The 14614-nt window shown below is 45.0% G+C and overlaps 49 non-coding genes and 3 pseudogenes across 49 annotated transcripts; all 52 read right to left on the reverse strand.

The window, feature by feature from the left end:
* Positions 1-60: 60 nt before the first annotated feature.
* Positions 61-179, reverse strand: LOC128632082 (5S ribosomal RNA). The gene has a single exon (XR_008396031.1). It is a non-coding gene; the product is annotated as a 5S ribosomal RNA (ribosomal RNA).
* Positions 180-345: 166 nt separating this feature from the next.
* LOC128632083 (5S ribosomal RNA) lies at positions 346-464 on the reverse strand. The gene has a single exon (XR_008396032.1). It is a non-coding gene; the product is annotated as a 5S ribosomal RNA (ribosomal RNA).
* A 160-nt stretch (positions 465-624) lies between these two features.
* Positions 625-743, reverse strand: LOC128632085 (5S ribosomal RNA). Its single transcript, XR_008396034.1, has one exon. It is a non-coding gene; the product is annotated as a 5S ribosomal RNA (ribosomal RNA).
* Positions 744-916: 173 nt separating this feature from the next.
* LOC128632086 (5S ribosomal RNA) lies at positions 917-1035 on the reverse strand. Its single transcript, XR_008396035.1, has one exon. It is a non-coding gene; the product is annotated as a 5S ribosomal RNA (ribosomal RNA).
* A 156-nt stretch (positions 1036-1191) lies between these two features.
* Positions 1192-1310, reverse strand: LOC128632087 (5S ribosomal RNA). The gene has a single exon (XR_008396036.1). It is a non-coding gene; the product is annotated as a 5S ribosomal RNA (ribosomal RNA).
* A 168-nt stretch (positions 1311-1478) lies between these two features.
* Positions 1479-1597, reverse strand: LOC128632088 (5S ribosomal RNA). The gene has a single exon (XR_008396037.1). It is a non-coding gene; the product is annotated as a 5S ribosomal RNA (ribosomal RNA).
* Positions 1598-1756: 159 nt separating this feature from the next.
* Positions 1757-1875, reverse strand: LOC128632089 (5S ribosomal RNA). The gene has a single exon (XR_008396038.1). It is a non-coding gene; the product is annotated as a 5S ribosomal RNA (ribosomal RNA).
* A 167-nt stretch (positions 1876-2042) lies between these two features.
* Positions 2043-2161, reverse strand: LOC128632090 (5S ribosomal RNA). The gene has a single exon (XR_008396039.1). It is a non-coding gene; the product is annotated as a 5S ribosomal RNA (ribosomal RNA).
* A 181-nt stretch (positions 2162-2342) lies between these two features.
* On the reverse strand, positions 2343-2461 carry LOC128632091 (5S ribosomal RNA). The gene has a single exon (XR_008396040.1). It is a non-coding gene; the product is annotated as a 5S ribosomal RNA (ribosomal RNA).
* Positions 2462-2617: 156 nt separating this feature from the next.
* On the reverse strand, positions 2618-2736 carry LOC128632092 (5S ribosomal RNA). The gene has a single exon (XR_008396041.1). It is a non-coding gene; the product is annotated as a 5S ribosomal RNA (ribosomal RNA).
* Positions 2737-2907: 171 nt separating this feature from the next.
* On the reverse strand, positions 2908-3026 carry LOC128632093 (5S ribosomal RNA). The gene has a single exon (XR_008396042.1). It is a non-coding gene; the product is annotated as a 5S ribosomal RNA (ribosomal RNA).
* A 156-nt stretch (positions 3027-3182) lies between these two features.
* LOC128632094 (5S ribosomal RNA) lies at positions 3183-3301 on the reverse strand. The gene has a single exon (XR_008396043.1). It is a non-coding gene; the product is annotated as a 5S ribosomal RNA (ribosomal RNA).
* Positions 3302-3450: 149 nt separating this feature from the next.
* Positions 3451-3569, reverse strand: LOC128632096 (5S ribosomal RNA). Its single transcript, XR_008396045.1, has one exon. It is a non-coding gene; the product is annotated as a 5S ribosomal RNA (ribosomal RNA).
* A 160-nt stretch (positions 3570-3729) lies between these two features.
* On the reverse strand, positions 3730-3848 carry LOC128632097 (5S ribosomal RNA). The gene has a single exon (XR_008396046.1). It is a non-coding gene; the product is annotated as a 5S ribosomal RNA (ribosomal RNA).
* A 164-nt stretch (positions 3849-4012) lies between these two features.
* Positions 4013-4131, reverse strand: LOC128632098 (5S ribosomal RNA). The gene has a single exon (XR_008396047.1). It is a non-coding gene; the product is annotated as a 5S ribosomal RNA (ribosomal RNA).
* A 164-nt stretch (positions 4132-4295) lies between these two features.
* Positions 4296-4414, reverse strand: LOC128632099 (5S ribosomal RNA). Its single transcript, XR_008396048.1, has one exon. It is a non-coding gene; the product is annotated as a 5S ribosomal RNA (ribosomal RNA).
* A 166-nt stretch (positions 4415-4580) lies between these two features.
* Positions 4581-4699, reverse strand: LOC128632100 (5S ribosomal RNA). Its single transcript, XR_008396049.1, has one exon. It is a non-coding gene; the product is annotated as a 5S ribosomal RNA (ribosomal RNA).
* A 164-nt stretch (positions 4700-4863) lies between these two features.
* On the reverse strand, positions 4864-4982 carry LOC128632101 (5S ribosomal RNA). Its single transcript, XR_008396050.1, has one exon. It is a non-coding gene; the product is annotated as a 5S ribosomal RNA (ribosomal RNA).
* A 164-nt stretch (positions 4983-5146) lies between these two features.
* On the reverse strand, positions 5147-5265 carry LOC128632102 (5S ribosomal RNA). Its single transcript, XR_008396051.1, has one exon. It is a non-coding gene; the product is annotated as a 5S ribosomal RNA (ribosomal RNA).
* A 172-nt stretch (positions 5266-5437) lies between these two features.
* On the reverse strand, positions 5438-5556 carry LOC128632103 (5S ribosomal RNA). Its single transcript, XR_008396052.1, has one exon. It is a non-coding gene; the product is annotated as a 5S ribosomal RNA (ribosomal RNA).
* A 157-nt stretch (positions 5557-5713) lies between these two features.
* On the reverse strand, positions 5714-5832 carry LOC128632104 (5S ribosomal RNA). Its single transcript, XR_008396053.1, has one exon. It is a non-coding gene; the product is annotated as a 5S ribosomal RNA (ribosomal RNA).
* Positions 5833-5996: 164 nt separating this feature from the next.
* On the reverse strand, positions 5997-6115 carry LOC128632105 (5S ribosomal RNA). Its single transcript, XR_008396054.1, has one exon. It is a non-coding gene; the product is annotated as a 5S ribosomal RNA (ribosomal RNA).
* Positions 6116-6275: 160 nt separating this feature from the next.
* Positions 6276-6394, reverse strand: LOC128632107 (5S ribosomal RNA). Its single transcript, XR_008396056.1, has one exon. It is a non-coding gene; the product is annotated as a 5S ribosomal RNA (ribosomal RNA).
* Positions 6395-6564: 170 nt separating this feature from the next.
* Positions 6565-6683, reverse strand: LOC128632108 (5S ribosomal RNA). The gene has a single exon (XR_008396057.1). It is a non-coding gene; the product is annotated as a 5S ribosomal RNA (ribosomal RNA).
* A 170-nt stretch (positions 6684-6853) lies between these two features.
* Positions 6854-6972, reverse strand: LOC128632110 (5S ribosomal RNA). The gene has a single exon (XR_008396058.1). It is a non-coding gene; the product is annotated as a 5S ribosomal RNA (ribosomal RNA).
* Positions 6973-7128: 156 nt separating this feature from the next.
* On the reverse strand, positions 7129-7247 carry LOC128632111 (5S ribosomal RNA). The gene has a single exon (XR_008396059.1). It is a non-coding gene; the product is annotated as a 5S ribosomal RNA (ribosomal RNA).
* Positions 7248-7416: 169 nt separating this feature from the next.
* On the reverse strand, positions 7417-7535 carry LOC128632112 (5S ribosomal RNA). Its single transcript, XR_008396060.1, has one exon. It is a non-coding gene; the product is annotated as a 5S ribosomal RNA (ribosomal RNA).
* Positions 7536-7691: 156 nt separating this feature from the next.
* LOC128632114 (5S ribosomal RNA) lies at positions 7692-7810 on the reverse strand. Its single transcript, XR_008396062.1, has one exon. It is a non-coding gene; the product is annotated as a 5S ribosomal RNA (ribosomal RNA).
* Positions 7811-7961: 151 nt separating this feature from the next.
* LOC128632115 (5S ribosomal RNA) lies at positions 7962-8080 on the reverse strand. The gene has a single exon (XR_008396063.1). It is a non-coding gene; the product is annotated as a 5S ribosomal RNA (ribosomal RNA).
* Positions 8081-8244: 164 nt separating this feature from the next.
* LOC128632116 (5S ribosomal RNA) lies at positions 8245-8363 on the reverse strand. Its single transcript, XR_008396064.1, has one exon. It is a non-coding gene; the product is annotated as a 5S ribosomal RNA (ribosomal RNA).
* A 156-nt stretch (positions 8364-8519) lies between these two features.
* On the reverse strand, positions 8520-8638 carry LOC128632117 (5S ribosomal RNA). The gene has a single exon (XR_008396065.1). It is a non-coding gene; the product is annotated as a 5S ribosomal RNA (ribosomal RNA).
* A 167-nt stretch (positions 8639-8805) lies between these two features.
* LOC128632118 (5S ribosomal RNA) lies at positions 8806-8924 on the reverse strand. Its single transcript, XR_008396066.1, has one exon. It is a non-coding gene; the product is annotated as a 5S ribosomal RNA (ribosomal RNA).
* Positions 8925-9102: 178 nt separating this feature from the next.
* Positions 9103-9220, reverse strand: LOC128632143 (uncharacterized; annotated as a pseudogene).
* Positions 9221-9376: 156 nt separating this feature from the next.
* On the reverse strand, positions 9377-9495 carry LOC128632120 (5S ribosomal RNA). The gene has a single exon (XR_008396068.1). It is a non-coding gene; the product is annotated as a 5S ribosomal RNA (ribosomal RNA).
* A 168-nt stretch (positions 9496-9663) lies between these two features.
* LOC128632121 (5S ribosomal RNA) lies at positions 9664-9782 on the reverse strand. Its single transcript, XR_008396069.1, has one exon. It is a non-coding gene; the product is annotated as a 5S ribosomal RNA (ribosomal RNA).
* A 160-nt stretch (positions 9783-9942) lies between these two features.
* On the reverse strand, positions 9943-10061 carry LOC128632122 (5S ribosomal RNA). The gene has a single exon (XR_008396070.1). It is a non-coding gene; the product is annotated as a 5S ribosomal RNA (ribosomal RNA).
* Positions 10062-10229: 168 nt separating this feature from the next.
* LOC128632139 (uncharacterized) lies at positions 10230-10347 on the reverse strand (annotated as a pseudogene).
* A 159-nt stretch (positions 10348-10506) lies between these two features.
* On the reverse strand, positions 10507-10625 carry LOC128632123 (5S ribosomal RNA). The gene has a single exon (XR_008396071.1). It is a non-coding gene; the product is annotated as a 5S ribosomal RNA (ribosomal RNA).
* A 180-nt stretch (positions 10626-10805) lies between these two features.
* Positions 10806-10924, reverse strand: LOC128632124 (5S ribosomal RNA). The gene has a single exon (XR_008396072.1). It is a non-coding gene; the product is annotated as a 5S ribosomal RNA (ribosomal RNA).
* Positions 10925-11080: 156 nt separating this feature from the next.
* Positions 11081-11199, reverse strand: LOC128632126 (5S ribosomal RNA). The gene has a single exon (XR_008396073.1). It is a non-coding gene; the product is annotated as a 5S ribosomal RNA (ribosomal RNA).
* A 168-nt stretch (positions 11200-11367) lies between these two features.
* Positions 11368-11486, reverse strand: LOC128632127 (5S ribosomal RNA). Its single transcript, XR_008396074.1, has one exon. It is a non-coding gene; the product is annotated as a 5S ribosomal RNA (ribosomal RNA).
* A 160-nt stretch (positions 11487-11646) lies between these two features.
* LOC128632128 (5S ribosomal RNA) lies at positions 11647-11765 on the reverse strand. Its single transcript, XR_008396075.1, has one exon. It is a non-coding gene; the product is annotated as a 5S ribosomal RNA (ribosomal RNA).
* Positions 11766-11931: 166 nt separating this feature from the next.
* On the reverse strand, positions 11932-12050 carry LOC128632129 (5S ribosomal RNA). Its single transcript, XR_008396076.1, has one exon. It is a non-coding gene; the product is annotated as a 5S ribosomal RNA (ribosomal RNA).
* Positions 12051-12209: 159 nt separating this feature from the next.
* LOC128632130 (5S ribosomal RNA) lies at positions 12210-12328 on the reverse strand. The gene has a single exon (XR_008396077.1). It is a non-coding gene; the product is annotated as a 5S ribosomal RNA (ribosomal RNA).
* A 164-nt stretch (positions 12329-12492) lies between these two features.
* On the reverse strand, positions 12493-12611 carry LOC128632132 (5S ribosomal RNA). Its single transcript, XR_008396079.1, has one exon. It is a non-coding gene; the product is annotated as a 5S ribosomal RNA (ribosomal RNA).
* Positions 12612-12766: 155 nt separating this feature from the next.
* On the reverse strand, positions 12767-12883 carry LOC128632140 (uncharacterized; annotated as a pseudogene).
* Positions 12884-13037: 154 nt separating this feature from the next.
* Positions 13038-13156, reverse strand: LOC128632133 (5S ribosomal RNA). Its single transcript, XR_008396080.1, has one exon. It is a non-coding gene; the product is annotated as a 5S ribosomal RNA (ribosomal RNA).
* Positions 13157-13329: 173 nt separating this feature from the next.
* LOC128632134 (5S ribosomal RNA) lies at positions 13330-13448 on the reverse strand. The gene has a single exon (XR_008396081.1). It is a non-coding gene; the product is annotated as a 5S ribosomal RNA (ribosomal RNA).
* A 160-nt stretch (positions 13449-13608) lies between these two features.
* On the reverse strand, positions 13609-13727 carry LOC128632135 (5S ribosomal RNA). The gene has a single exon (XR_008396082.1). It is a non-coding gene; the product is annotated as a 5S ribosomal RNA (ribosomal RNA).
* Positions 13728-13897: 170 nt separating this feature from the next.
* On the reverse strand, positions 13898-14016 carry LOC128632136 (5S ribosomal RNA). Its single transcript, XR_008396083.1, has one exon. It is a non-coding gene; the product is annotated as a 5S ribosomal RNA (ribosomal RNA).
* A 160-nt stretch (positions 14017-14176) lies between these two features.
* LOC128632137 (5S ribosomal RNA) lies at positions 14177-14295 on the reverse strand. The gene has a single exon (XR_008396084.1). It is a non-coding gene; the product is annotated as a 5S ribosomal RNA (ribosomal RNA).
* Positions 14296-14466: 171 nt separating this feature from the next.
* Positions 14467-14585, reverse strand: LOC128632138 (5S ribosomal RNA). The gene has a single exon (XR_008396085.1). It is a non-coding gene; the product is annotated as a 5S ribosomal RNA (ribosomal RNA).
* Positions 14586-14614: the final 29 nt, after the last annotated feature.

A 14614-nucleotide genomic window follows, 5' to 3' on the forward strand; every position in this document is an offset into this window, starting at 1 on the left:
AACCTTTATCCCAAAACAGGATGTTGTGCAGAGGCCATGAAAACACTGATCCAAATAAAAAGCTTACAGCACCTAGTATTCCCATTCAGTCTCCCAACCGAGTACTAACCAGGCCCAACTCTGCTTTGCTTCCGAGTTCAGATGAGATCAGGCTTTTTCAGAGTGGTATGGCCGTAAGCGAAAGCTGACCCCAAATGGGGCCTATTTAAATAGTGTAATCAAAAGACTGACTGACTGACTGACTGACTGATGATGATTGATTGGGTCCCCTTCAAACCTGTGTCCAACCTTTATCCCAAAACAGGATGTTGTGCAGAGGCCATGAAAACACTGATCCAAATAAAAAGCTTACAGCACCTAGTATTCCCATTCAGTCTCCCAACCGAGTACTAACCAGGCCCAACTCTGCTTTGCTTCCGAGTTCAGATGAGATCAGGCTTTTTCAGAGTGGTATGGCCGTAAGCGAAAGCTGACCCCAAATGGGGCCTATTTAAATAGTGTAATCAAAAGACTGACTGACTGACTGACTGATTGATTGATTGGGTCCCCTTCAAACCTGTGTCCAACCTTTATCCCAAAACAGGATGTTGTGCAGAGGCCATGAAAACACTGATCCAAATAAAAAGCTTACAGCACCTAGTATTCCCATTCAGTCTCCCAACCGAGTACTAACCAGGCCCAACTCTGCTTTGCTTCCGAGTTCAGATGAGATCAGGCTTTTTCAGAGTGGTATGGCCGTAAGCGAAAGCTGACCCCAAATGGGGCCTATTTAAATAGTGTAATCAAAAGACTGACTGACTGACTGATGACTGACTGATGATTGATTGATTGATTGGTCCCCTTCAAACCTGTGTCCAACCTTTATCCCAAAACAGGATGTTGTGCAGAGGCCATGAAAACACTGATCCAAATAAAAAGCTTACAGCACCTAGTATTCCCATTCAGTCTCCCAACCGAGTACTAACCAGGCCCAACTCTGCTTTGCTTCCGAGTTCAGATGAGATCAGGCTTTTTCAGAGTGGTATGGCCGTAAGCGAAAGCTGACCCCAAATGGGGCCTATTTAAATAGTGTAATCAAAAGACTGACTGACTGATTGATTGATTGATTGGGTCCCCTTCAAACCTGTGTCCAACCTTTATCCCAAAACAGGATGTTGTGCAGAGGCCATGAAAACACTGATCCAAATAAAAAGCTTACAGCACCTAGTATTCCCATTCAGTCTCCCAACCGAGTACTAACCAGGCCCAACTCTGCTTTGCTTCCGAGTTCAGATGAGATCAGGCTTTTTCAGAGTGGTATGGCCGTAAGCGAAAGCTGACCCCAAATGGGGCCTATTTAAATAGTGTAATCAAAAGACTGACTGACTGACTGACTGACTGACTGATTGATTGATTGGGTCCCCTTCAAACCTGTGTCCAACCTTTATCCCAAAACAGGATGTTGTGCAGAGGCCATGAAAACACTGATCCAAATAAAAAGCTTACAGCACCTAGTATTCCCATTCAGTCTCCCAACCGAGTACTAACCAGGCCCAACTCTGCTTTGCTTCCGAGTTCAGATGAGATCAGGCTTTTTCAGAGTGGTATGGCCGTAAGCGAAAGCTGACCCCAAATGGGGCCTATTTAAATAGTGTAATCAAAAGACTGACTGACTGATGATTGATTGATTGATTGGGTCCCCTTCAAACCTGTGTCCAACCTTTATCCCAAAACAGGATGTTGTGCAGAGGCCATGAAAACACTGATCCAAATAAAAAGCTTACAGCACCTAGTATTCCCATTCAGTCTCCCAACCGAGTACTAACCAGGCCCAACTCTGCTTTGCTTCCGAGTTCAGATGAGATCAGGCTTTTTCAGAGTGGTATGGCCGTAAGCGAAAGCTGACCCCAAATGGGGCCTATTTAAATAGTGTAATCAAAAGACTGACTGACTGACTGACTGACTGATTGATGATTGATTGGGTCCCCTTCAAACCTGTGTCCAACCTTTATCCCAAAACAGGATGTTGTGCAGAGGCCATGAAAACACTGATCCAAATAAAAAGCTTACAGCACCTAGTATTCCCATTCAGTCTCCCAACCGAGTACTAACCAGGCCCAACTCTGCTTTGCTTCCGAGTTCAGATGAGATCAGGCTTTTTCAGAGTGGTATGGCCGTAAGCGAAAGCTGACCCCAAATGGGGCCTATTTAAATAGTGTCAAATGAAAGACTGACTGACTGACTGACTGACTGACTGACTGATTGATGATGATGATTGATTGGGTCCCTTCAAACCTGTGTCCAACCTTTATCCCAAAACAGGATGTTGTGCAGAGGCCATGAAAACACTGATCCAAATAAAAAGCTTACAGCACCTAGTATTCCCATTCAGTCTCCCAACCGAGTACTAACCAGGCCCAACTCTGCTTTGCTTCCGAGTTCAGATGAGATCAGGCTTTTTCAGAGTGGTATGGCCGTAAGCGAAAGCTGACCCCAAATGGGGCCTATTTAAATAGTGTAATCAAAAGACTGACTGACTGATTGATTGATTGATTGGGTCCCCTTCAAACCTGTGTCCAACCTTTATCCCAAAACAGGATGTTGTGCAGAGGCCATGAAAACACTGATCCAAATAAAAAGCTTACAGCACCTAGTATTCCCATTCAGTCTCCCAACCGAGTACTAACCAGGCCCAACTCTGCTTTGCTTCCGAGTTCAGATGAGATCAGGCTTTTTCAGAGTGGTATGGCCGTAAGCGAAAGCTGACCCCAAATGGGGCCTATTTAAATAGTGTAATCAAAAGACTGACTGACTGACTGACTGACTGACTGACTGATTGATTGATGGGTCCCCTTCAAACCTGTGTCCAACCTTTATCCCAAAACAGGATGTTGTGCAGAGGCCATGAAAACACTGATCCAAATAAAAAGCTTACAGCACCTAGTATTCCCATTCAGTCTCCCAACCGAGTACTAACCAGGCCCAACTCTGCTTTGCTTCCGAGTTCAGATGAGATCAGGCTTTTTCAGAGTGGTATGGCCGTAAGCGAAAGCTGACCCCAAATGGGGCCTATTTAAATAGTGTAATCAAAAGACTGACTGACTGATTGATTGATTGATTGGGTCCCCTTCAAACCTGTGTCCAACCTTTATCCCAAAACAGGATGTTGTGCAGAGGCCATGAAAACACTGATCCAAATAAAAAGCTTACAGCACCTAGTATTCCCATTCAGTCTCCCAACCGAGTACTAACCAGGCCCAACTCTGCTTTGCTTCCGAGTTCAGATGAGATCAGGCTTTTTCAGAGTGGTATGGCCGTAAGCGAAAGCTGACCCCAAATGGGGCCTATTTAAATAGTGTAATCAAAAGACTGACTGACTGACTTGATTGGGTCCCCTTCAAACCTGTGTCCAACCTTTATCCCAAAACAGGATGTTGTGCAGAGGCCATGAAAACACTGATCCAAATAAAAAGCTTACAGCACCTAGTATTCCCATTCAGTCTCCCAACCGAGTACTAACCAGGCCCAACTCTGCTTTGCTTCCGAGTTCAGATGAGATCAGGCTTTTTCAGAGTGGTATGGCCGTAAGCGAAAGCTGACCCCAAATGGGGCCTATTTAAATAGTGTAATCAAAAGACTGACTGACTGACTGACTGATTGATTGATTGGGTCCCCTTCAAACCTGTGTCCAACCTTTATCCCAAAACAGGATGTTGTGCAGAGGCCATGAAAACACTGATCCAAATAAAAAGCTTACAGCACCTAGTATTCCCATTCAGTCTCCCAACCGAGTACTAACCAGGCCCAACTCTGCTTTGCTTCCGAGTTCAGATGAGATCAGGCTTTTTCAGAGTGGTATGGCCGTAAGCGAAAGCTGACCCCAAATGGGGCCTATTTAAATAGTGTAATCAAAAGACTGACTGACTGACTGACTGACTGATTGATTGATTGGGTCCCCTTCAAACCTGTGTCCAACCTTTATCCCAAAACAGGATGTTGTGCAGAGGCCATGAAAACACTGATCCAAATAAAAAGCTTACAGCACCTAGTATTCCCATTCAGTCTCCCAACCGAGTACTAACCAGGCCCAACTCTGCTTTGCTTCCGAGTTCAGATGAGATCAGGCTTTTTCAGAGTGGTATGGCCGTAAGCGAAAGCTGACCCCAAATGGGGCCTATTTAAATAGTGTAATCAAAAGACTGACTGACTGACTGACTGATTGATTGATTGATTGGGTCCCCTTCAAACCTGTGTCCAACCTTTATCCCAAAACAGGATGTTGTGCAGAGGCCATGAAAACACTGATCCAAATAAAAAGCTTACAGCACCTAGTATTCCCATTCAGTCTCCCAACCGAGTACTAACCAGGCCCAACTCTGCTTTGCTTCCGAGTTCAGATGAGATCAGGCTTTTTCAGAGTGGTATGGCCGTAAGCGAAAGCTGACCCCAAATGGGGCCTATTTAAATAGTGTAATCAAAACTGACTGACTGACTGACTGACTGACTGATTGATTGATTGGGTCCCCTTCAAACCTGTGTCCAACCTTTATCCCAAAACAGGATGTTGTGCAGAGGCCATGAAAACACTGATCCAAATAAAAAGCTTACAGCACCTAGTATTCCCATTCAGTCTCCCAACCGAGTACTAACCAGGCCCAACTCTGCTTTGCTTCCGAGTTCAGATGAGATCAGGCTTTTTCAGAGTGGTATGGCCGTAAGCGAAAGCTGACCCCAAATGGGGCCTATTTAAATAGTGTAATCAAAAGACTGACTGACTGACTGACTGATTGATTGATTGATTGGGTCCCCTTCAAACCTGTGTCCAACCTTTATCCCAAAACAGGATGTTGTGCAGAGGCCATGAAAACACTGATCCAAATAAAAAGCTTACAGCACCTAGTATTCCCATTCAGTCTCCCAACCGAGTACTAACCAGGCCCAACTCTGCTTTGCTTCCGAGTTCAGATGAGATCAGGCTTTTTCAGAGTGGTATGGCCGTAAGCGAAAGCTGACCCCAAATGGGGCCTATTTAAATAGTGTAATCAAAAGACTGACTGACTGACTGACTGACTGATTGATTGATTGGGTCCCCTTCAAACCTGTGTCCAACCTTTATCCCAAAACAGGATGTTGTGCAGAGGCCATGAAAACACTGATCCAAATAAAAAGCTTACAGCACCTAGTATTCCCATTCAGTCTCCCAACCGAGTACTAACCAGGCCCAACTCTGCTTTGCTTCCGAGTTCAGATGAGATCAGGCTTTTTCAGAGTGGTATGGCCGTAAGCGAAAGCTGACCCCAAATGGGGCCTATTTAAATAGTGTAATCAAAAGACTGACTGACTGACTGACTGACTGACTGATGATGATGATTGATTGGGTCCCCTTCAAACCTGTGTCCAACCTTTATCCCAAAACAGGATGTTGTGCAGAGGCCATGAAAACACTGATCCAAATAAAAGCTTACAGCACCTAGTATTCCCATTCAGTCTCCCAACCGAGTACTAACCAGGCCCAACTCTGCTTTGCTTCCGAGTTCAGATGAGATCAGGCTTTTTCAGAGTGGTATGGCCGTAAGCGAAAGCTGACCCCAAATGGGGCCTATTTAAATAGTGTAATCAAAAGACTGACTGACTGACTTGATTGATTGATTGGGTCCCCTTCAAACCTGTGTCCAACCTTTATCCCAAAACAGGATGTTGTGCAGAGGCCATGAAAACACTGATCCAAATAAAAAGCTTACAGCACCTAGTATTCCCATTCAGTCTCCCAACCGAGTACTAACCAGGCCCAACTCTGCTTTGCTTCCGAGTTCAGATGAGATCAGGCTTTTTCAGAGTGGTATGGCCGTAAGCGAAAGCTGACCCCAAATGGGGCCTATTTAAATAGTGTAATCAAAAGACTGACTGACTGACTGACTGACTGATTGATTGATTGGGTCCCCTTCAAACCTGTGTCCAACCTTTATCCCAAAACAGGATGTTGTGCAGAGGCCATGAAAACACTGATCCAAATAAAAAGCTTACAGCACCTAGTATTCCCATTCAGTCTCCCAACCGAGTACTAACCAGGCCCAACTCTGCTTTGCTTCCGAGTTCAGATGAGATCAGGCTTTTTCAGAGTGGTATGGCCGTAAGCGAAAGCTGACCCCAAATGGGGCCTATTTAAATAGTGTAATCAAAAGACTGACTGACTGACTGATTGATTGATTGATTGGGTCCCCTTCAAACCTGTGTCCAACCTTTATCCCAAAACAGGATGTTGTGCAGAGGCCATGAAAACACTGATCCAAATAAAAAGCTTACAGCACCTAGTATTCCCATTCAGTCTCCCAACCGAGTACTAACCAGGCCCAACTCTGCTTTGCTTCCGAGTTCAGATGAGATCAGGCTTTTTCAGAGTGGTATGGCCGTAAGCGAAAGCTGACCCCAAATGGGGCCTATTTAAATAGTGTAATCAAAAGACTGACTGACTGACTGACTGACTGATGATGATTGATTGATTGGGTCCCCTTCAAACCTGTGTCCAACCTTTATCCCAAAACAGGATGTTGTGCAGAGGCCATGAAAACACTGATCCAAATAAAAAGCTTACAGCACCTAGTATTCCCATTCAGTCTCCCAACCGAGTACTAACCAGGCCCAACTCTGCTTTGCTTCCGAGTTCAGATGAGATCAGGCTTTTTCAGAGTGGTATGGCCGTAAGCGAAAGCTGACCCCAAATGGGGCCTATTTAAATAGTGTAATCAAAAGACTGACTGACTGACTGACTGACTGATTGATTGATTGATTGATGATCCCCTTCAAACCTGTGTCCAACCTTTATCCCAAAACAGGATGTTGTGCAGAGGCCATGAAAACACTGATCCAAATAAAAAGCTTACAGCACCTAGTATTCCCATTCAGTCTCCCAACCGAGTACTAACCAGGCCCAACTCTGCTTTGCTTCCGAGTTCAGATGAGATCAGGCTTTTTCAGAGTGGTATGGCCGTAAGCGAAAGCTGACCCCAAATGGGGCCTATTTAAATAGTGTAATCAAAAGACTGACTGACTGATTGATTGATTGATTGGGTCCCCTTCAAACCTGTGTCCAACCTTTATCCCAAAACAGGATGTTGTGCAGAGGCCATGAAAACACTGATCCAAATAAAAAGCTTACAGCACCTAGTATTCCCATTCAGTCTCCCAACCGAGTACTAACCAGGCCCAACTCTGCTTTGCTTCCGAGTTCAGATGAGATCAGGCTTTTTCAGAGTGGTATGGCCGTAAGCGAAAGCTGACCCCAAATGGGGCCTATTTAAATAGTGTAATCAAAACTGACTGACTGACTGACTGACTGACTGACTGATTGATTGATTGGTCCCCTTCAAACCTGTGTCCAACCTTTATCCCAAAACAGGATGTTGTGCAGAGGCCATGAAAACACTGATCCAAATAAAAAGCTTACAGCACCTAGTATTCCCATTCAGTCTCCCAACCGAGTACTAACCAGGCCCAACTCTGCTTTGCTTCCGAGTTCAGATGAGATCAGGCTTTTTCAGAGTGGTATGGCCGTAAGCGAAAGCTGACCCCAAATGGGGCCTATTTAAATAGTGTAATCAAAAGACTGACTGACTGATTGATTGATTGATTGGGTCCCCTTCAAACCTGTGTCCAACCTTTATCCCAAAACAGGATGTTGTGCAGAGGCCATGAAAACACTGATCCAAATAAAAAGCTTACAGCACCTAGTATTCCCATTCAGTCTCCCAACCGAGTACTAACCAGGCCCAACTCTGCTTTGCTTCCGAGTTCAGATGAGATCAGGCTTTTTCAGAGTGGTATGGCCGTAAGCGAAAGCTGACCCCAAATGGGGCCTATTTAAATAGTGTAATCAAAAGACTGACTGACTGATTGATTGATTGGTCCCCTTCAAACCTGTGTCCAACCTTTATCCCAAAACAGGATGTTGTGCAGAGGCCATGAAAACACTGATCCAAATAAAAAGCTTACAGCACCTAGTATTCCCATTCAGTCTCCCAACCGAGTACTAACCAGGCCCAACTCTGCTTTGCTTCCGAGTTCAGATGAGATCAGGCTTTTTCAGAGTGGTATGGCCGTAAGCGAAAGCTGACCCCAAATGGGGCCTATTTAAATAGTGTAATCAAAAGACTGACTGACTGACTGACTGACTGATTGATTGATTGGGTCCCCTTCAAACCTGTGTCCAACCTTTATCCCAAAACAGGATGTTGTGCAGAGGCCATGAAAACACTGATCCAAATAAAAAGCTTACAGCACCTAGTATTCCCATTCAGTCTCCCAACCGAGTACTAACCAGGCCCAACTCTGCTTTGCTTCCGAGTTCAGATGAGATCAGGCTTTTTCAGAGTGGTATGGCCGTAAGCGAAAGCTGACCCCAAATGGGGCCTATTTAAATAGTGTAATCAAAAGACTGACTGACTGATTGATTGATTGATTGGGTCCCCTTCAAACCTGTGTCCAACCTTTATCCCAAAACAGGATGTTGTGCAGAGGCCATGAAAACACTGATCCAAATAAAAAGCTTACAGCACCTAGTATTCCCATTCAGTCTCCCAACCGAGTACTAACCAGGCCCAACTCTGCTTTGCTTCCGAGTTCAGATGAGATCAGGCTTTTTCAGAGTGGTATGGCCGTAAGCGAAAGCTGACCCCAAATGGGGCCTATTTAAATAGTGTAATCAAAAACTGACTGACTGACTGACTGACTGACTGATTGATTGATTGGGTCCCCTTCAAACCTGTGTCCAACCTTTATCCCAAAACAGGATGTTGTGCAGAGGCCATGAAAACACTGATCCAAATAAAAAGCTTACAGCACCTAGTATTCCCATTCAGTCTCCCAACCGAGTACTAACCAGGCCCAACTCTGCTTTGCTTCCGAGTTCAGATGAGATCAGGCTTTTTCAGAGTGGTATGGCCGTAAGCGAAAGCTGACCCCAAATGGGGCCTATTTAAATAGTGTAATCAAAAGACTGACTGACTGACTGACTGACTGACTGATTGATTGATTGGATTGATTGGGGTCCCCTTCAAACCTGTGTCCAACCTTTATCCCAAAACAGGATGTTGTGCAGAGGCCATGAAAACACTGATCCAAATAAAAAGCTTACAGCACCTAGTATTCCCATTCAGTCTCCCAACCGAGTACTAACCAGGCCCAACTCTGCTTTGCTTCCGAGTCAGATGAGATCAGGCTTTTTCAGAGTGGTATGGCCGTAAGCGAAAGCTGACCCCAAATGGGGCCTATTTAAATAGTGTAATCAAAAGACTGACTGACTGATTGATTGATTGATTGGGTCCCCTTCAAACCTGTGTCCAACCTTCATCCCAAAACAGGATGTTGTGCAGAGGCCATGAAAACACTGATCCAAATAAAAAGCTTACAGCACCTAGTATTCCCATTCAGTCTCCCAACCGAGTACTAACCAGGCCCAACTCTGCTTTGCTTCCGAGTTCAGATGAGATCAGGCTTTTTCAGAGTGGTATGGCCGTAAGCGAAAGCTGACCCCAAATGGGGCCTATTTAAATAGTGTAATCAAAAGACTGACTGACTGACTGACTGACTGACTGATTGATTGATTGGGTCCCCTTCAAACCTGTGTCCAACCTTTATCCCAAAACAGGATGTTGTGCAGAGGCCATGAAAACACTGATCCAAATAAAAAGCTTACAGCACCTAGTATTCCCATTCAGTCTCCCAACCGAGTACTAACCAGGCCCAACTCTGCTTTGCTTCCGAGTTCAGATGAGATCAGGCTTTTTCAGAGTGGTATGGCCGTAAGCGAAAGCTGACCCCAAATGGGGCCTATTTAAATAGTGTAATCAAAAGACTGACTGACTGATTGATTGATTGATTGATTGGGTCCCCTTCAAACCTGTGTCCAACCTTTATCCCAAAACAGGATGTTGTGCAGAGGCCATGAAAACACTGATCCAAATAAAAAGCTTACAGCACCTAGTATTCCCATTCAGTCTCCCAACCGAGTACTAACCAGGCCCAACTCTGCTTTGCTTCCGAGTTCAGATGAGATCAGGCTTTTTCAGAGTGGTATGGCCGTAAGCGAAAGCTGACCCCAAATGGGGCCTATTTAAATAGTGTAATCAAAAGACTGACTGACTGACTGACTGACTGACTGATTGATTGATTGGGTCCCCTTCAAACCTGTGTCCAACCTTTATCCCAAAACAGGATGTTGTGCAGAGGCCATGAAAACACTGATCCAAATAAAAAGCTTACAGCACCTAGTATTCCCATTCAGTCTCCCACCGAGTACTAACCAGGCCCAACTCTGCTTTGCTTCCGAGTTCAGATGAGATCAGGCTTTTTCAGAGTGGTATGGCCGTAAGCGAAAGCTGACCCCAAATGGGGCCTATTTAAATAGTGTAATCAAAAGACTGACTGACTGATGATTGATTGATTGATTGGGTCCCCTTCAAACCTGTGTCCAACCTTTATCCCAAAACAGGATGTTGTGCAGAGGCCATGAAAACACTGATCCAAATAAAAAGCTTACAGCACCTAGTATTCCCATTCAGTCTCCCAACCGAGTACTAACCAGGCCCAACTCTGCTTTGCTTCCGAGTTCAGATGAGATCAGGCTTTTTCAGAGTGGTATGGCCGTAAGCGAAAGCTGACCCCAAATGGGGCCTATTTAAATAGTGTAATCAAAAGACTGACTGACTGACTGACTGACTGACTGACTGATTGATTGATTGATTGATTGGGTCCCCTTCAAACCTGTGTCCAACCTTTATCCCAAAACAGGATGTTGTGCAGAGGCCATGAAAACACTGATCCAAATAAAAAGCTTACAGCACCTAGTATTCCCATTCAGTCTCCCAACCGAGTACTAACCAGGCCCAACTCTGCTTTGCTTCCGAGTTCAGATGAGATCAGGCTTTTTCAGAGTGGTATGGCCGTAAGCGAAAGCTGACCCCAAATGGGGCCTATTTAAATAGTGTAATCAAAAGACTGACTGACTGATTGATTGATTGATTGGGTCCCCTTCAAACCTGTGTCCAACCTTTATCCCAAAACAGGATGTTGTGCAGAGGCCATGAAAACACTGATCCAAATAAAAAGCTTACAGCACCTAGTATTCCCATTCAGTCTCCCAACCGAGTACTAACCAGGCCCAACTCTGCTTTGCTTCCGAGTTCAGATGAGATCAGGCTTTTTCAGAGTGGTATGGCCGTAAGCGAAAGCTGACCCCAAATGGGGCCTATTTAAATAGTGTAATCAAAAGACTGACTGACTGACTGACTGACTGACTGATTGATTGATTGGGTCCCCTTCAAACCTGTGTCCAACCTTTATCCCAAAACAGGATGTTGTGCAGAGGCCATGAAAACACTGATCCAAATAAAAAGCTTACAGCACCTAGTATTCCCATTCAGTCTCCCAACCGAGTACTAACCAGGCCCAACTCTGCTTTGCTTCCGAGTTCAGATGAGATCAGGCTTTTTCAGAGTGGTATGGCCGTAAGCGAAAGCTGACCCCAAATGGGGCCTATTTAAATAGTGTAATCAAAAGACTGACTGACTGATTGATTGATTGATTGATTGGGTCCCCTTCAAACCTGTGTCCAACCTTTATCCCAAAACAGGATGTTGTGCAGAGGCCATGAAAACACTGATCCAAATAAAAAGCTTACAGCACCTAGTATTCCCATTCAGTCTCCCAACCGAGTACTAACCAGGCCCAACTCTGCTTTGCTTCCGAGTTCAGATGAGATCAGGCTTTTTCAGAGTGGTATGGCCGTAAGCGAAAGCTGACCCCAAATGGGGCCTATTTAAATAGTGTAATCAAAAGACTGACTGACTGACTGACTGACTGACTGATTGATTGATTGGTCCCCTTCAAACCTGTGTCCAACCTTTATCCCAAAACAGGATGTTGTGCAGAGGCCATGAAACACTGATCCAAATAAAAAGCTTACAGCACCTAGTATTCCCATTCAGTCTCCCAACCGAGTACTAACCAGGCCCAACTCTGCTTTGCTTCCGAGTTCAGATGAGATCAGGCTTTTTCAGAGTGGTATGGCCGTAAGCGAAAGCTGACCCCAAATGGGGCCTATTTAAATAGTGTAATCAAAAACTGACTGACTGATTGATTGATTGATTGATTGGGTCCCCTTCAAACCTGTGTCCAACCTTTATCCCAAAACAGGATGTTGTGCAGAGGCCATGAAAACACTGATCCAAATAAAAAGCTTACAGCACCTAGTATTCCCATTCAGTCTCCCAACCGAGTACTAACCAGGCCCAACTCTGCTTTGCTTCCGAGTTCAGATGAGATCAGGCTTTTTCAGAGTGGTATGGCCGTAAGCGAAAGCTGACCCCAAATGGGGCCTATTTAAATAGTGTAATCAAAAGACTGACTGACTGACTGACTGACTGATTGATTGATTGATTCCCCTTCAAACCTGTGTCCAACCTTTATCCCAAAACAGGATGTTGTGCAGAGGCCATGAAAACACTGATCCAAATAAAAAGCTTACAGCACCTAGTATTCCCATTCAGTCTCCCAACCGAGTACTAACCAGGCCCAACTCTGCTTTGCTTCCGAGTTCAGATGAGATCAGGCTTTTTCAGAGTGGTATGGCCGTAAGCGAAAGCTGACCCCAAATGGGGCCTATTTAAATAGTGTAATCAAAAGACTGACTGACTGACTGATTGATTGATTGGGTCCCCTTCAAACCTGTGTCCAACCTTTATCCCAAAACAGGATGTTGTGCAGAGGCCATGAAACACTGATCCAAATAAAAAGCTTACAGCACCTAGTATTCCCATTCAGTCTCCCACCAGTACTAACCAGGCCCAACTCTGCTTTGCTTCCGAGTTCAGATGAGATCAGGCTTTTTCAGAGTGGTATGGCCGTAAGCGAAAGCTGACCCCAAATGGGGCCTATTTAAATAGTGTAATCAAAACTGACTGACTGATTGATTGATTGATTGGGTCCCCTTCAAACCTGTGTCCAACCTTTATCCCAAAACAGGATGTTGTGCAGAGGCCATGAAAACACTGATCCAAATAAAAAGCTTACAGCACCTAGTATTCCCATTCAGTCTCCCAACCGAGTACTAACCAGGCCCAACTCTGCTTTGCTTCCGAGTTCAGATGAGATCAGGCTTTTTCAGAGTGGTATGGCCGTAAGCGAAAGCTGACCCCAAATGGGGCCTATTTAAATAGTGTAATCAAAACTGACTGACTGACTGACTGACTGACTGACTGATGATTGATTGATTGGGTCCCCTTCAAACCTGTGTCCAACCTTTATCCCAAAACAGGATGTTGTGCAGAGGCCATGAAAACACTGATCCAAATAAAAAGCTTACAGCACCTAGTATTCCCATTCAGTCTCCCAACCGAGTACTAACCAGGCCCAACTCTGCTTTGCTTCCGAGTTCAGATGAGATCAGGCTTTTTCAGAGTGGTATGGCCGTAAGCGAAAGCTGACCCCAAATGGGGCCTATTTAAATAGTGTAATCAAAAGACTGACTGACTGACTGACTGATTGATTGATTGGGTCCCCTTCAAACCTGTGTCCAACCTTTATCCCAAAACAGGATGTTGTGCAGAGGCCATGAAAACACTGATCCAAATAAAAAGCTTACAGCACCTAGTATTCCCATTCAGTCTCCCAACCGAGTACTAACCAGGCCCAACTCTGCTTTGCTTCCGAGTTCAGATGAGATCAGGCTTTTTCAGAGTGGTATGGCCGTAAGCGAAAGCTGACCCCAAATGGGGCCTATTTAAATAGTGTAATCAAAAGACTGACTGACTGACTGACTGACTGACTGACTGATGATTGATTGGGTCCCCTTCAACCTGTGTCCAACCTTTATCCCAAAACAGGATGTTGTGCAGAGGCCATGAAAACACTGATCCAAATAAAAAGCTTACAGCACCTAGTATTCCCATTCAGTCTCCCAACCGAGTACTAACCAGGCCCAACTCTGCTTTGCTTCCGAGTTCAGATGAGATCAGGCTTTTTCAGAGTGGTATGGCCGTAAGCGAAAGCTGACCCCAAATGGGGCCTATTTAAATAGTGTAATCAAAAGACTGACTGACTGATTGATTGATTGATTGATTGGGTCCCCTTCAAACCTGTGTCCAACCTTTATCCCAAAACAGGATGTTGTGCAGAGGCCATGAAAACACTGATCCAAATAAAAAGCTTACAGCACCTAGTATTCCCATTCAGTCTCCCAACCGAGTACTAACCAGGCCCAACTCTGCTTTGCTTCCGAGTTCAGATGAGATCAGGCTTTTTCAGAGTGGTATGGCCGTAAGCGAAAGCTGACCCCAAATGGGGCCTATTTAAATAGTGTAATCAAAAGACTGACTGACTGACTGACTGACTGACTGACTGATTGTTGATTGGGTCCCCTTCAAACCTGTGTCCAACCTTTATCCCAAAACAGGATGTTGTGCAGAGGCCATGAAAACACTGATCCAAATAAAAAGCTTACAGCACCTAGTATTCCCATTCAGTCTCCCAACCGAGTACTAACCAGGCCCAACTCTGCTTTGCTTCCGAGTTCAGATGAGATCAGGCTTTTTCAGAGTGGTATGGCCGTAAGCGAAAGCTGACCCCAAATGGGGCCTTTTAA

This window comes from Ictalurus punctatus, unplaced genomic scaffold (assembly GCF_001660625.3).
Source record: "Ictalurus punctatus breed USDA103 unplaced genomic scaffold, Coco_2.0 tig00007355, whole genome shotgun sequence".
NCBI classification, from domain to species: Eukaryota; Metazoa; Chordata; class Actinopteri; order Siluriformes; family Ictaluridae; genus Ictalurus; species Ictalurus punctatus.